Genomic DNA, 13,339 nt, shown 5'->3' with positions numbered 1-13,339 from the left:
TAACAACAAGACATCATAATGACTTAAAAAGAAAATAAAAATAATAAAGTTCTTCTATTCATCCAAGAAATTCCAGACTCGCCGACCCCATTTCAAGGAAACAGACTCTTTCCATTCCCATTTCTCCCATTCTGAGGATTCTTCCATTTCCAGAACAACCAGATTTTTCTTTAGGAGACAATGGTGGGCTACGTCTTTGTCCTCTTACATCTGGCAACGAGTCAGCAAAACTCATTGTATCACACTCATTCTCAAAAAACTGAGATTGAAAGTCTCCACAAAACACCTTCAACACTGCCGGATAGCGAAAAGTAGACTTATAACCTTTACGCAACAAAACTTCTTTAACTGGATTAAATAGACGCCTACAACTGAATAACCTCTTGACTCAAATCAGGTTAGAAAAAAACTCTACTATTCTGAATCATTAATGGAGCTTGTCATTGTCTCGTGTTTTGCACTGCTATACGAAGTATCGTTTCTCTGTCCAAATAATTCAAACATCATATTATCACAGGTCTCGGTGGTTGACCAGGCAGAGGTCTTCTTAAGGCTCTATGAGCTCTTTCCAATACCAGGCCTCCAGAGAAAAATTCCTGCCCCAGTATTTGTGGAATCCATTCGGTAAAAAAATGAAGAGGATCTTGTCCTTCTATACCTTCTGGCAAACCAACAATCTTCACATTATTCCTTCTACTTTGATTCTCCAAATAATCTACTTTCCTCTCTAACTCCCTCTCACGTTCTCGCAATTCTTTAACGGATTCTTCCACCTCTAACACTTTTTCTGTATTAGAAGCCACTTGTTGTTGACATTTCAAAAAAGCAGCCTGAAATTGTTTAAAATCCTTACAAGATGCTTCCACACATATTTTAACTGTATCCAGTTCCAAACTGAGCCTTTGAGACATTTCATTGAACATAGGCTGAATGATAAGGCTTAGCTGTTTACATTGTAATTCAGAAAAGCTCAGCCCTGCTTTCTCTTGTGTAGTGGCAGAACCAGGTAACTGCAGCTCCTGCTGCATCTCAACAACAGGCAGTTTAACAGTTTTACTGCGGGTCTGGACTCACAGCGACGGCACCCCGACTTCCTCAGGGGGCCGATGCTGTTCTCCCCCGCAACCCATTGTTGCTTCAAAAACTCACAAAAAAGACCAAAATATTTAGATTGGAGTCTATACTGGGGTATTTCAAGCAATGGAGTCGTCTTCTTGTGTGCTCCCTCCGTTAAAGTCATCAGGATGCCAGAATCAGGATCCACTTTGGGGGCACACGCACCTTCCTCCTGAGAATGGGTAATTCCAGCGATGTCCTTCTCCTGGTGAGTCGTAGTCATTTTTTCAGCTCCCACAGGCAATCTCTGTGGTTTAGGCTTGAAAGAAAGCAAACCTGAAGTTGTAGCAGACTGTTTAGGCTCTAAATCTTCAACAGTCCGAAAATGTAGTTTCTTCTGTACTTGAGGTTTAATCTATTTACCATTAATAGCCATAACAATTCCTTGATACTTTAAATTAAGTTTTAAAAAAATTAAACCTGAAAACAAAGAGTTAAAAACGGGTTCTTAAAAGTCTGGGCAGAGAGGTCGAGATTACACGTCTAGACTCTATACCATCTTGCCACGCCCCAGGAGATATTTGTTAATGTTCAGCTGTGTGGGTAAACAAGGGATGTGATAATTTCCTTAAAACAGATGTTCCATGTGGGATCCTCTGCACAGTTGAATTGCAATTTTATTCATCAGTAATCTCTGTAATTTATGAATGTGCAATTTTATATATTTTAAATGACCGAAGCAAAAGGCTATGGGCTTTGTAGAATGTTTCTCTTGGAATGAAGGGCAGCCTAATGTTCGTGATTTGTCTCGTAGGCAATGCATGAGTCACTCATTGTCCACAGCACACCAGACAATATATATTGTGGCAGCCCGCAAGTAGTCAGAAGCATGAAAGTTCAAAGGAGAAGTCATGTTGACAGATATGCTTTCCTGAAGAATAAATTGTGACATGATTCTGGCACAGCTAACTTGGTGAACTGGAACAAATTGATGTAAATGCATCCTTGGTTGGTTTTGAGGGCAGGCGAGTTGACTTGCAGAATGTGCACATTATTGGCAAATGAATTGTTACATGAACAAGGATGAGATGCTCAAGAAAGAAAAATAAGGTTACAATTTTATGAAAAATGAAAATTTAAGTGGACTGGAGGATCAAAGGAATTGGGTGTTAAGAAACAAATTGGTAATATACTTATCAAAATAAGACCATTGCAGAACTGTAACCAATGTAAAATTTATTTTGAGATGACATTTTTTTTTGTTAACTGATAAGTTTTAGTCAGTGAATATCCAACGTTTAACAAAAGATTACAAAAATATCCAAAAAGGTAAAAATCGTGAACAAGGATGATACAAGAATTGTCAAGTTACTTCTATGTGGCTTTCTCATCAAAAAAACAAAGATGAGAGGTGACAACATGTGTCTGTTCATCAAGAAATAATATCTAAAATTCAGAAAAAAAAATGCTTGAACCAGAGCATGTTGAAAATGCAGATTGTGATACCATAGAGATTTACTGAGCTAAATGTGTTGACTTATTTAAGGCAGGAAAACAACTAAAAGAGCTGGATAAAATATGACATGGAGGGAGACATTAACAATACCTAAACCTTTTAGGTTTTTATTTCAACATACAGCACGGAAACAGGCCCTTTTGGCTGATGAGCCCGTGCCGCCCGAGCTCCTCAATTAATCAACACATCGTGTGTGGTAAACCACTGTCATGTATAATTATCAGGTCAAGCATGCCTATTGGTCATTTGTAAATCTGGCCCTTCCTCACAGGCTCCTGTATAAAGGTGGCTGTTCCACAGCCCCCTTGCGGATCAGTACAGGACAGCTGAACAGTAAGGATATGCTGTGTTCTCAAGTAAATTAAAGCCTATTGGTTTCTACACAATCGTCTCCTGAGTGAATGATGGTGCATCAATGTGTACTTTTTTGGAGGGTGGGAGGAAACCAGAGTAGAGAGAATGTGCAAATTCCTTACATACAGCGTCAGATTTGAATCTGGGTCGCAGGTGCTATAATAGGGCTGCGTTAACCTCTACACTAACTCTGCTCCCCATTTAATAGTATGTTTCTGATATGAATCAAATTGATTTTCAAGGACATGCAAAGCTAACATAGCTTCTTTCATTCATTTCACTAAAATATTCTGCATTCAATAGTTGAAATTCATTCCTACCTCAGTATAACAGTATTTCAGTAATGGTACGATCATTATTTTAAACAGCTATTATATTCTAACTTCTTACATTGCATATAACGTGAAACCTAATTTGTTTTTACCTGCAGTTTATTACTCATTTTTCATTAATATTCAACTTTTGCTGATCTGCTTTGAAATACAGTAAATATGGTATGGGAATTAGTAGATGACGGATAAGTACATTTTAATGTTGGTTGAGAATGTGTACTGTGTGATTTTTGAACCAATGGTGAGACGTGCCAATTTTAAACTTCTGTATTTTTTACCCATTTATTTTCAAAGATTTTGTTTTGAGGCTGCAGTAGCTTGAATTCTGGATAACCAGGGTTTTATTATACTTTGCTAAATCCAGTTATCTTGTACCAAGTGAGTGGCAGAATGAAACAGTCTGATAATTGCCCACTCACAGCTCCAATGATCCAGTTTCAACCCTGATCTCTATGGAGTTTGCACATATGCCTGGGTTCTCCCCACATCTCAAAGGCATGCTGGTTGCTCGGTTAATTGAGCAATTCGCTCACCAAGACGATTGCCCCATTTGTCTAGGTGAATGGTATGATGGATGGTGTTGGGGGGTGGGGGGAGGGAAAGAAAAGGAGGAGAGTGTAGAGATGTTTGAAAAATGGATTCCAGGGAAAAAGATAATAGAAGAATGGAATTGGTTTGTGGGTCAGCATGGACTAAGTGGATCAAAATGGCCTCACTGTACAGAAATGTGTTCCTGATCATTATTTGAAATACCTTGCTGAGCCAACTTATAATATTGTATTGAGACTCCTCTATTTATTTTCAATCTGGACGTGTCCAAGACAGTTGCTCATTTTGGACTTTGCACTTTGTCTGATCTCAATGTCTGCAAAGCTCATTGACACACACACACCCCCTTTCCAAGTATGGAGAGATGGATGAGCTGATCCTCCTCCGATGCCATTGAAGACAGCGTAGTGGCAGCCTGGTCTTGCTTATGTGCAAGAGGTTCACGTGACCACTGAATGCAATAGAGCAGGTTGGAGGAGGTGCATATGAATCTCCGCCCCACAGGTTATGGGCTCTCGATGATGGTGAGGGTGGAGATTAAGGCACAGGTGCTGCCCTTTCTAAAGTTAGAAGGGAAAGTACTAGGGGATGGCAGAGGTGGATGAGAAGGCATGAGCAAGTCAAGTCACCTTCATTGTTCATACCATGCTCGCATGGTAAAGACAAGATAGTGTTTCTCCAGGACAATGCAGCATATTTACATAATAAGTTAAACACAATGAAATATAAAATATTATGATGTATAGAATAAAAGTCCACAGAAAACTATCCATGTATGTTCTGGGAATTCATGGGGTGATTTGGAGGAAAACAAAACTGTTGACCAATCTGGACATAAGGGCCCAAGTGCTACAGTACCTCCTCCCAGATGGCATGGAGAGAGTGGTCTTGGGAAGAGCAGAAAGGGGGGGAGGAATGGAGATCAGAAGATGAAGCAGGTGGTGGGATACTATTGGAGCCGACAGAAATGGGAAAGAATGATGTGCTGGTTGCAGAGTGTAGTAGGACCAAGAGAGCACTGGGGAAAATCAAAGCACGTGATATGGAAGAAATGTGTGTTAATGCTCCAATAGGAGCCACATTTCCCGAAGAAGGAGAATATTTTAGATGTTTTAGTTCCAACAGCCTTATCTTCAGATGAGAAAAACAGAGAAAATTGGAAGAGCAGCATGTAATATTCTATCTGAGCGCTCTCCAACCAGATGGCATTGATGTCAACTTTAGTTTCCATTAGGCCCCTCCTCCCTCCCTTCCTCCTTCCCTTGCTCCCCCTCTCCCTCTCTCTCTCTCTCTCTCTCTCTCTCTCTCTCTCTCTCCCTCTCTCTCTCTCTCTCTCTCTCTCTCTCTCTCTCTCTCTCTCTCCCCTTTCCATTGCCTCCCTACTCTCTTCTCCCTCACCCCACTTTTTCATTCAGGCATGTGCCTGCTTTTTGTTCATACCTAGATGAAGGGCTCAGGCCCAAAAGGTTGGTTAGCCTTTAGATGCTGTGCAAGATGCTGACTTTCTCCAGCAATTTTTTGCATTGCACTACAATTACAGCCTCTGCAAGCTTCCCTGCTGAACTGAGAAAAAAGGATGGCATCATCACAGGAAGCAACTTGAGAGGAGATATGGTCAAGTTCATGGGTATCGATGGTCAGTTTATATTCTCAAATGGAGACGGGGGATCGACAAATGGAAGAAGTGAGAAAAATTCAAGGTGCATTTGAGGGCAGTTTAAAAATTAGTGGTGAAGCTGATAAAATTGATGGGTTTTGTCCAGGTAGAGGAGACAGAACCGTAGATGGAGCTGAGAATGACGTGGAGAGTAGGTTTAGAACCAGGCCAGTTCAAAGTAGCCTACTGTAGCGCTATCGATCAACCACATGAGACAGAGTTGTGATTAATAGGCTTTAATCACCTTGCGGCATCAACACATCTCACATGTTGCTAGCCTGGTTCCAAGGCAGGTGCTGAGGGAGGATAATGGGGTAACATCCTTTATATGGATTTCTGGGTGGGAGATGCCACAGATTCAGGGGGTGGGCTAACTCATACAATTCACACATACAGTGGTTGCACCACACCTTAAAGAAAGGCAGGCATAGATGCAAATGCTGACGGCCACACCTTTGATGTGAAGGAAGTGGGAGGAATTGATAGAGAAGCCATGGATGGATTTCAGCATTTGCAGTCTCGTTTCTCCAGTCCCGAAATCAAGCTGGGCACATAAGTGTCTATGACTGAACAGAATGGTAAGCTTTGTGTATACAAATATTTCCGGCACGTATCGGGTGGAACACCGCCCCCACCTCAGATACTCAGACCACATCTCTGTAATGCTAATCCCAGCATTCAGACCGCTTGTCAGACTCTCCAGACCAGTTTGGAAGCAGGTTCAAACCTGGCCAGTGGTAGCTATTCATGCACTTCAAGACTGCTTTGAGCACACTGACTGGAACATGTTCAAGGAAGCAGCAACCGATGGTGACTGCATCCATCTGGAGGAGTATATGGCATCAGTGTCCAGCTACATCAGTAAGTGTACTGACAGCATCACTGTGCCAAAGACCATCATAACTCACTCCAATCAGAAGCCATGAATGACTGCAGAGGTGCGTCAACAAGGTCACCCTAACTACTGTAAAAGCCAAGCTCTCTAAGGCCATCAGGGAAGCAAAATGTGCACATGCCCAGTGCATTCACAGTCACTTCTTAGACAGCAAGGACAGATGATACATGTGGAAGGGGATCCAAGATATCACCAACCAAAAGACCACACCATCTACCTGTGCTGGTGATGCCTCCCTCCCAGATGAATTGAACAAATTCTACATGCATTTTGAGGTGAAACTCGACTTGAGGCAAAGAAGACTACCCCTCCTCAAAATAATCATGTGCTGTGTCTTGGAGTGGCCGAGGTGTAGAGTGAGTTAGGTAAGGTCAACCCATGGAAAGCTACTGGACTGGATAACATCCCCAGCAGAGTGTACAGGGGACGTGTGACTCAGCTGGCAGATGTTCTCACCAACATCTTTAACATCTCCCTGAGAAGTGCCATAGTCCCAACATGCTCCAAAGCTGCCACCACTGTTCCTGTGCCGAAGAAGTCGTCTGTGTCCTGCCTCAATGACTACAGCCCTGTCATTATCATGTCCATTATCATGAAGTGCTTTGAGAGCCTTGTCATGAGGCACATCAACCTCCTGCTGCCCCCATCACTAGATCCCTTGCAGTTTGTAAATAGATCCAACCACTCTACGTAAGATGCCATCACCACTGCCTTCCATCTACCCCTCACCCACCTGGAAAACAAGGGCTTGTATGTTTGAATGCTGTTTATTGACTTCAGCTCAGTAATTAACACAATCATACCACAATACCTGATAAGGAAGTTGGGCCTGCTGGGTCTAAACACCTCCCTCTGCAATTGGATTCTCAATTTCCTGAGGAGAGACCTCAAGCAGTTCGGATTGGAAACAGCACCTTCAAGACCATCACACTGAATATGTCCCCCCCCCCCCACCCTGAGGGCTGCATGCTTAGACCACTGTTGTTTACTCTGCTGACCTACAACTGTGTAGGTAAATACAGCTGATGAGATGACCGTGGTGGGCATGATTAGTAACAATGTCGTCAACGTACAGAGATGAGGTGTTGTCACTAATAGACTGATGCGAACCAACAAACTGTATCAGAAAGTTAATAAAACAAAAGAAATGGCTGTTGACTTCAGGAGGGCCCAGGTAGACCTCTCTCCACCGACCATTGAGAGCTCCACCGTTGAGGTCATCAAGAGTATCAAGTTCATGGGAGTGCACTTGGCGGAGAACCTCACCTGCTCCCTTAATTCAAGCTCCATAGCCAAGAAAGCCTACCAGCACCTGTACTTACTGCGAAAGCTGAGGAAAGTTCATCGCCCACCCTCCATCCTCACTACATTCTACAGAGGATGTATCAAGAGTATGCTGTGCAACTGTATCACCACCTGGTTTGGAAGCTGTACCACCTTGGACTGGAAGATCCTGCAGAGGATCGTGAAATCAGTGGAAAATATCTTTGGGGACTTTCTTCCTACCGTGAAAGACATCTACTACACTCGATGCAGGTGAAAGGCAATAAATATTGTGAACATCTCCACACACCCTCATGTAAACTGTTCTCCCTTCTGCCATCTGGTAAGAGGTACTGCAGCACCATGATCTAAATTTCCAGATTGGGCAACATTTTTTTACCCCATGCTATTGACTCCTGAATTCCCAGAACATAAAGTACCTTGGTGTATGTTTTAATATTTATAATTATATGTGTCTAACTTATATTTATGTAAATATGCTCTGTCATCCTGGAGAAACACTATATCATCTTTACCATGTGAGTAGGGTATGAACAATATATAAAGCTAACGACTTGATCCATGGCTATTGGACCTCCAGCTCTCCTTGGTCTTTATCTGTAGTTCCTCTCAAAACTCAGGAATGAAGAAAATTGCAAATGCTGGTTCACTGAAATAAAAATCCTATGAATTTGTAAAGCCAAAGGGATCAGCATTGGATTAGTGTTGATGACTGGCATGGATTTAGTAGGCCAAAGCATCCGTTTATAAACATTGAATCTCTGTTTTCTTAATTAACCAGTGGCCTTCAATCAAATTGCGTTGACCCACTTATACTCCACGAGAGTTGACAATAAATTTTCTTCCAAGACTTGATTAATGTCCAAAAAGCAGAATGCCACAAAGGGCAACTGCTCATTCAGATAGTGAGCTTTAAACTGTAAAGAATCAGACAAGTATCGAAGACCTTTAAAACAGCTGCGAAGATTGCTGGACTCTCCCTTTCATCTATTGACAACATTTATTAGGACTGTTTATAAAATAAACCAAGGTGCTGAATGTGGACTTTAGGTGGGGAAAACTTGGGAGTCAGTATCTCGAGGGGAATTTTCATGGACCCAACACATGAATGTCATTGTGAAGAAAGCATGTCAACCCTTCTACTTTCTCAGGAGTTTGCGCAGGTTTGGTATGACATTGAAAACCTTGATAAACGTCTACAGGTGTGTAGTGGAAAGTTTGTTGACCGACTGCATCATAGCCCAGTATGGGGGCACAAATGCCTCTGAGTGGAAATCACTGCAGTAGGTAGTGGACGGAGCCCAATACATCACAGGCAAAATTCTCCCCACCTTCGAGAAAATCTAAATGGAATGGTGCCTTCAGAGAGGTGCAGCATTCGTCAAGGATTCACATCTGTTCTCGCTCCTGCCATCAGGAAAGAGGTGTAGGTGCCACAAGATTAGTACCTCAGATTTAGGAACAGTTGTTACCCCTCCAGACTCTAAATAACAAACTCATGTAAGGACTCATACTTGGCACATGATTTATAATTGAATATTTATTTTCTATATTGCAGTAATTTTGCTTACATTTCTCATCTTATACATCATTTTTTTTGAGTAAGTTTTTTGATAAGTAGGAATTCTGCCTGGTGCATAGGAAGAATAATCTCAGGATTTTATGTGATATTATGTATGCACTCTACAAAAAATCTGAAATCTGAAATCTAAATAATGCACAAGGAATTGTAGAAGATACTTTCCATTCAGCACACAGTGTCTTCAAACCCATTGCCATCAGGGGTAGGTAAAGGAGTATCAAAGTCAAGACTGCCAGGCTTGAGAATAGTTCATTCGCACTGTCTGTGAGATCAATGTCACCATGTAAATCATCTCAAATATCTATACATATATTTATTTTGATTCATTATGTACTGTGGGCTTTTGTGTGTGCACCATGGGCTGGAGAAACGCTGTATGTGGGCAATCAGATGATAATGAACTTGAACGTGAAGGTCTTCAATAGTTCCAATTCTGGGTCCAATTTATCAGTCTTCTATAGATCCAGGAGCTTTTCTTTGACCAGTTGGTCATGTGGAATCTTGTTGCAAGATTTGGTAAGATCCATTTAAAACCAGATCAAATACTGCTGCCCTCCTTAATCATGGTTACATCCACAAATATAATCATAAACAGAAAAAGGGCAGCACGGCAGGCGTAGCAGTTAACACGATGCCTTTTCAGCACCAATGATCGGGACTAGACCGGGGCTTGAATCCCATGCTATTCATAAGGAGTCTGTACATTCTCCCAGTGTCGGCGTGAGTTTTCTCTGGGGACTCCATTTCCTCCACTGTTCAAAACGTATTTATAGTGTAGGATAATAGGGAATAAATTGGGCGGCACAAACTTATGTTACCGTGCTGTATGTATGTATGTTTAAAACTGTAAGTAAAATACTACCTTCCCTTAAAGGTCCATTTTTACAGTCCTTGGTTAATCTGCGCCTACTTATTTCAAGGTTTATGAAGCCTCTTGGAATTAATTCTAATGATTTGATGAACCCAAATTACTTGGTTGATCATTTCTCCTTATTTTCTCACAGTGGAAGATTTTAAGTCCTCAACTATCACTCCTCTGTCCAGACATAATTGAAAAATCGTAGCTCAAACCATCACAATTTCCTCCCAAAGTTATTTTCACTATCCCATGAAATGAGATGAAGTGAGTTGGTATGGGACAAAGACCATGGAAAATTTGACCTCTATTAAGACACCTGTAAAGTGCTTTCCAATTGTGTTCACTTTTTGAAGAGGTAAAAACAGCAAGTTGTGGAAAGAATAGTAATATGTACTGCAAGTACTCCCTGACATACATTAATGTTCCGTTCTGGTTGACTGGTCGTATCTCAGAATGGACGTATGTCGGGGAATTGCCCTACCTGTGATACTGAAGAATGAAATAATCAATTTCCTTCCATTCTTTATCTCTAAATCTTTCTCAATCTCTCTATTGCTGTGGACCCTGAGCAGCCTGCTGTCTCTACTAGCCTCTAAAATCTGTCTGACCGTCAGAATACTGAGCAACAGAATTAGAAATAAAAGGGACTCAAGGAGTTAAAATACGGTGAAATATCTCAACATGTCAGCCACCAAAGCCAACTCTTGCGAGAGGTTGGATACCAGCCAACATGGTGGCCACCAAGGCCAGCTAGGTTGGATAGCAGCCAACACGGCGGGCATCAAGGTTAGCTCTTGTGAGAGGTTAGATACCAGCCAACACGGCGGGCACAAAGGCCAGCTCTCGAGAGAGGTTGGCTACCAGCCAACATGGTGGTCACTGAGGTCAGCTCTTGTGAGAAGTTGGATAGCAACCAACATGGAGGCCACCAAGACCAGCTAGGTTGGATAGCAGCCAACATAGCAGCCATAAAGACCTGCTCTTGTGAGAGGTTAGATACCAGCCAACATGGCAGCCACCTTAGATAGGCCTGATTTTCACCATAATCATACAAGGTTTATATTTTTTCTTTTTTTTATGTGTGGATGGGCATAATTCTCATTAGTCACAAGCTGGGGAATACCTGTACATGAGAAATGAGTTACCTGTAAGCAGAAGACAGCTGATTGTTTCCATTTTGACAGCTATTAGGTGTCTCTGCACTGATAAGTGGAAGATTTGATGTATTGATCCCAAAGGGAGTTGGCAGGACGTAAGTTGGATTAGTCCAAATGGCTCGAGATGCCCTCTCTGCCATTCAGTGATATTTGGCTTCAGAATCATTTTTCTGCTGAATCACATAAAAATCTGATTTTCCTGAAAATCAAAGCTTTGCTGAATTTACTCAGTGCCACACCATCCACATCTTCAGAGGTTTTCTTTAAAAATAATAATATGAAGAAGGTGAGCCAGCATTGGGTGAGCTCATCCCCAAATGCTTTTGAGAAATTGGAAATCTGCTCCCTTGTTGGGCTGAAAGAGTCCTCCAAGTCAGGATGTTAGGGCTGGAGCCCAATGGCAGTGAAGGAGTGGCAGTATATGTCCAAATCAAGACAGTGTGTGACTTGGAGGCAACCTCATGGTGATGGTCTTCCCAATCTTTTGCTGCCCTTATCCTTCTAGTTCAAGTTCAAACTATTTTCTGACTGTACATGTACAATTAGATGAAAGCATTCCTTCAGAGCATACACACACAATACTCAGTGCATAACAATCACTTATGTATATATTTAAAATAAACATTCTGTCTATAAATATTTGGAATTGTTTACTCACTTTCAAGATACTGTTCATCACATAAATGCTATGTCCTACATGGTGTCTCGAGAGTTGTTGAAATTTCACTTATGCAAGTATGTGAAGAGTTTTCCATCACACTCCTGATGTGAACCTTACACTGGAGATGGTGGACAGGCTTTAAGGAGTTAGATGTTTGAGCTAACCTTTGACCTGCTCTTTCAGCCATATTATGTAGTCAAGTTCCTGCTCAATGGTGCCTCATAGGACATTAATCTGGATAGTGTGAGCAGTGTGGGCTGGCTCCATGGTGGTCGTGCCATTGACTCTCAGTGGGTGACAGTGGTAGCTTCTCTAGCTGGATATTGTCATTGCCTGGCACTGCACACATATTCCACAGAAATCAAAAGACACACAACCATCTGAGTAAAGCAATTGCTCCTCATCTGTCTCAAGTGGTCAATCCTTTATTGTGGCAGCAAACTCAGCACAAGGGGATAGACGCAATAAAATATCACTGTTGTTTTCTCCTGCCATGGTCAAGTCACTGAATATGTTGTGGTACTGAGCACAAATTCTTCAACTGATGCTGTTAGCATGGTGACTCCAGGCAGCATTTTAGTTCAACACCCAAACTATCATCTCAGGGAAAGGAAACCTTGTATGCCTTTACTTGTTTAATTTTTAAATTTTTTAAAATCTTGACATACAGCATGGTAACAGGCAATTTCGGCCCATGAGTCTATGCCACCCAATTTACACCACATTAACCTACACCCCCAGTACGTGCTTTGACAGAGATCACCACCTCATGTGTCACTATACCTGCAGGCTCTCGACACTGACACTTGTTTATTTATTTTGGAAATAAAATTCTAACATCGGTACTTGTTTCAGGTGGTAAAAAGATACAACTGAGAGAATTAATGCAAATACTAAAGGGTATTCATTCACCTCTTTTGTGTTGATTCTATCTTTCTTACATAAAATATTGAGGAATTATTTGGTTTTTTTTAATTGAATCACTTCCATGTCCTATTTCAATTGCAAATAGAACTGCCTTGTCTGCTTAGCAGGCAGTGAATCGGCTGACAGTGTGAGGCCAATCTTTAAAAAGGGAGGGAACTAAGATGTCACAGAGAAGTATAAATTGGGCAGTCCACATCCATCTTAGGTTGTTCACTGTGGAACAATGTAATCTTTCCCGATTTTATGTTTAATCCACACACTTACAAAATAATGGAAAATAATTTGTTATATTTTTTTCTGACAAATTGAATCATCTTGAAGTCACATGATAGGAAACTGATTATACTTTTTCATATTTATTGAATTGGGTATATTCCAATATCTTCAAACTGTAAGGGATGGAGTTCTGTGTTTCCAATTTCACTATGTGAAGAAATACAAAGTATTTCCTCTGTTATTTTAGGTCCATTGCCCAAATGTACTCATCCATGAAAGTAAATTCTCAATGTA

This window comes from Narcine bancroftii, chromosome 2 (genome assembly GCF_036971445.1).
Source record: "Narcine bancroftii isolate sNarBan1 chromosome 2, sNarBan1.hap1, whole genome shotgun sequence".
NCBI lineage: Eukaryota > Metazoa > Chordata > Chondrichthyes > Torpediniformes > Narcinidae > Narcine > Narcine bancroftii.
The sequence above is the reverse complement of the archived record's forward strand: the minus strand, read 5'-3'. Positions refer to the sequence as shown.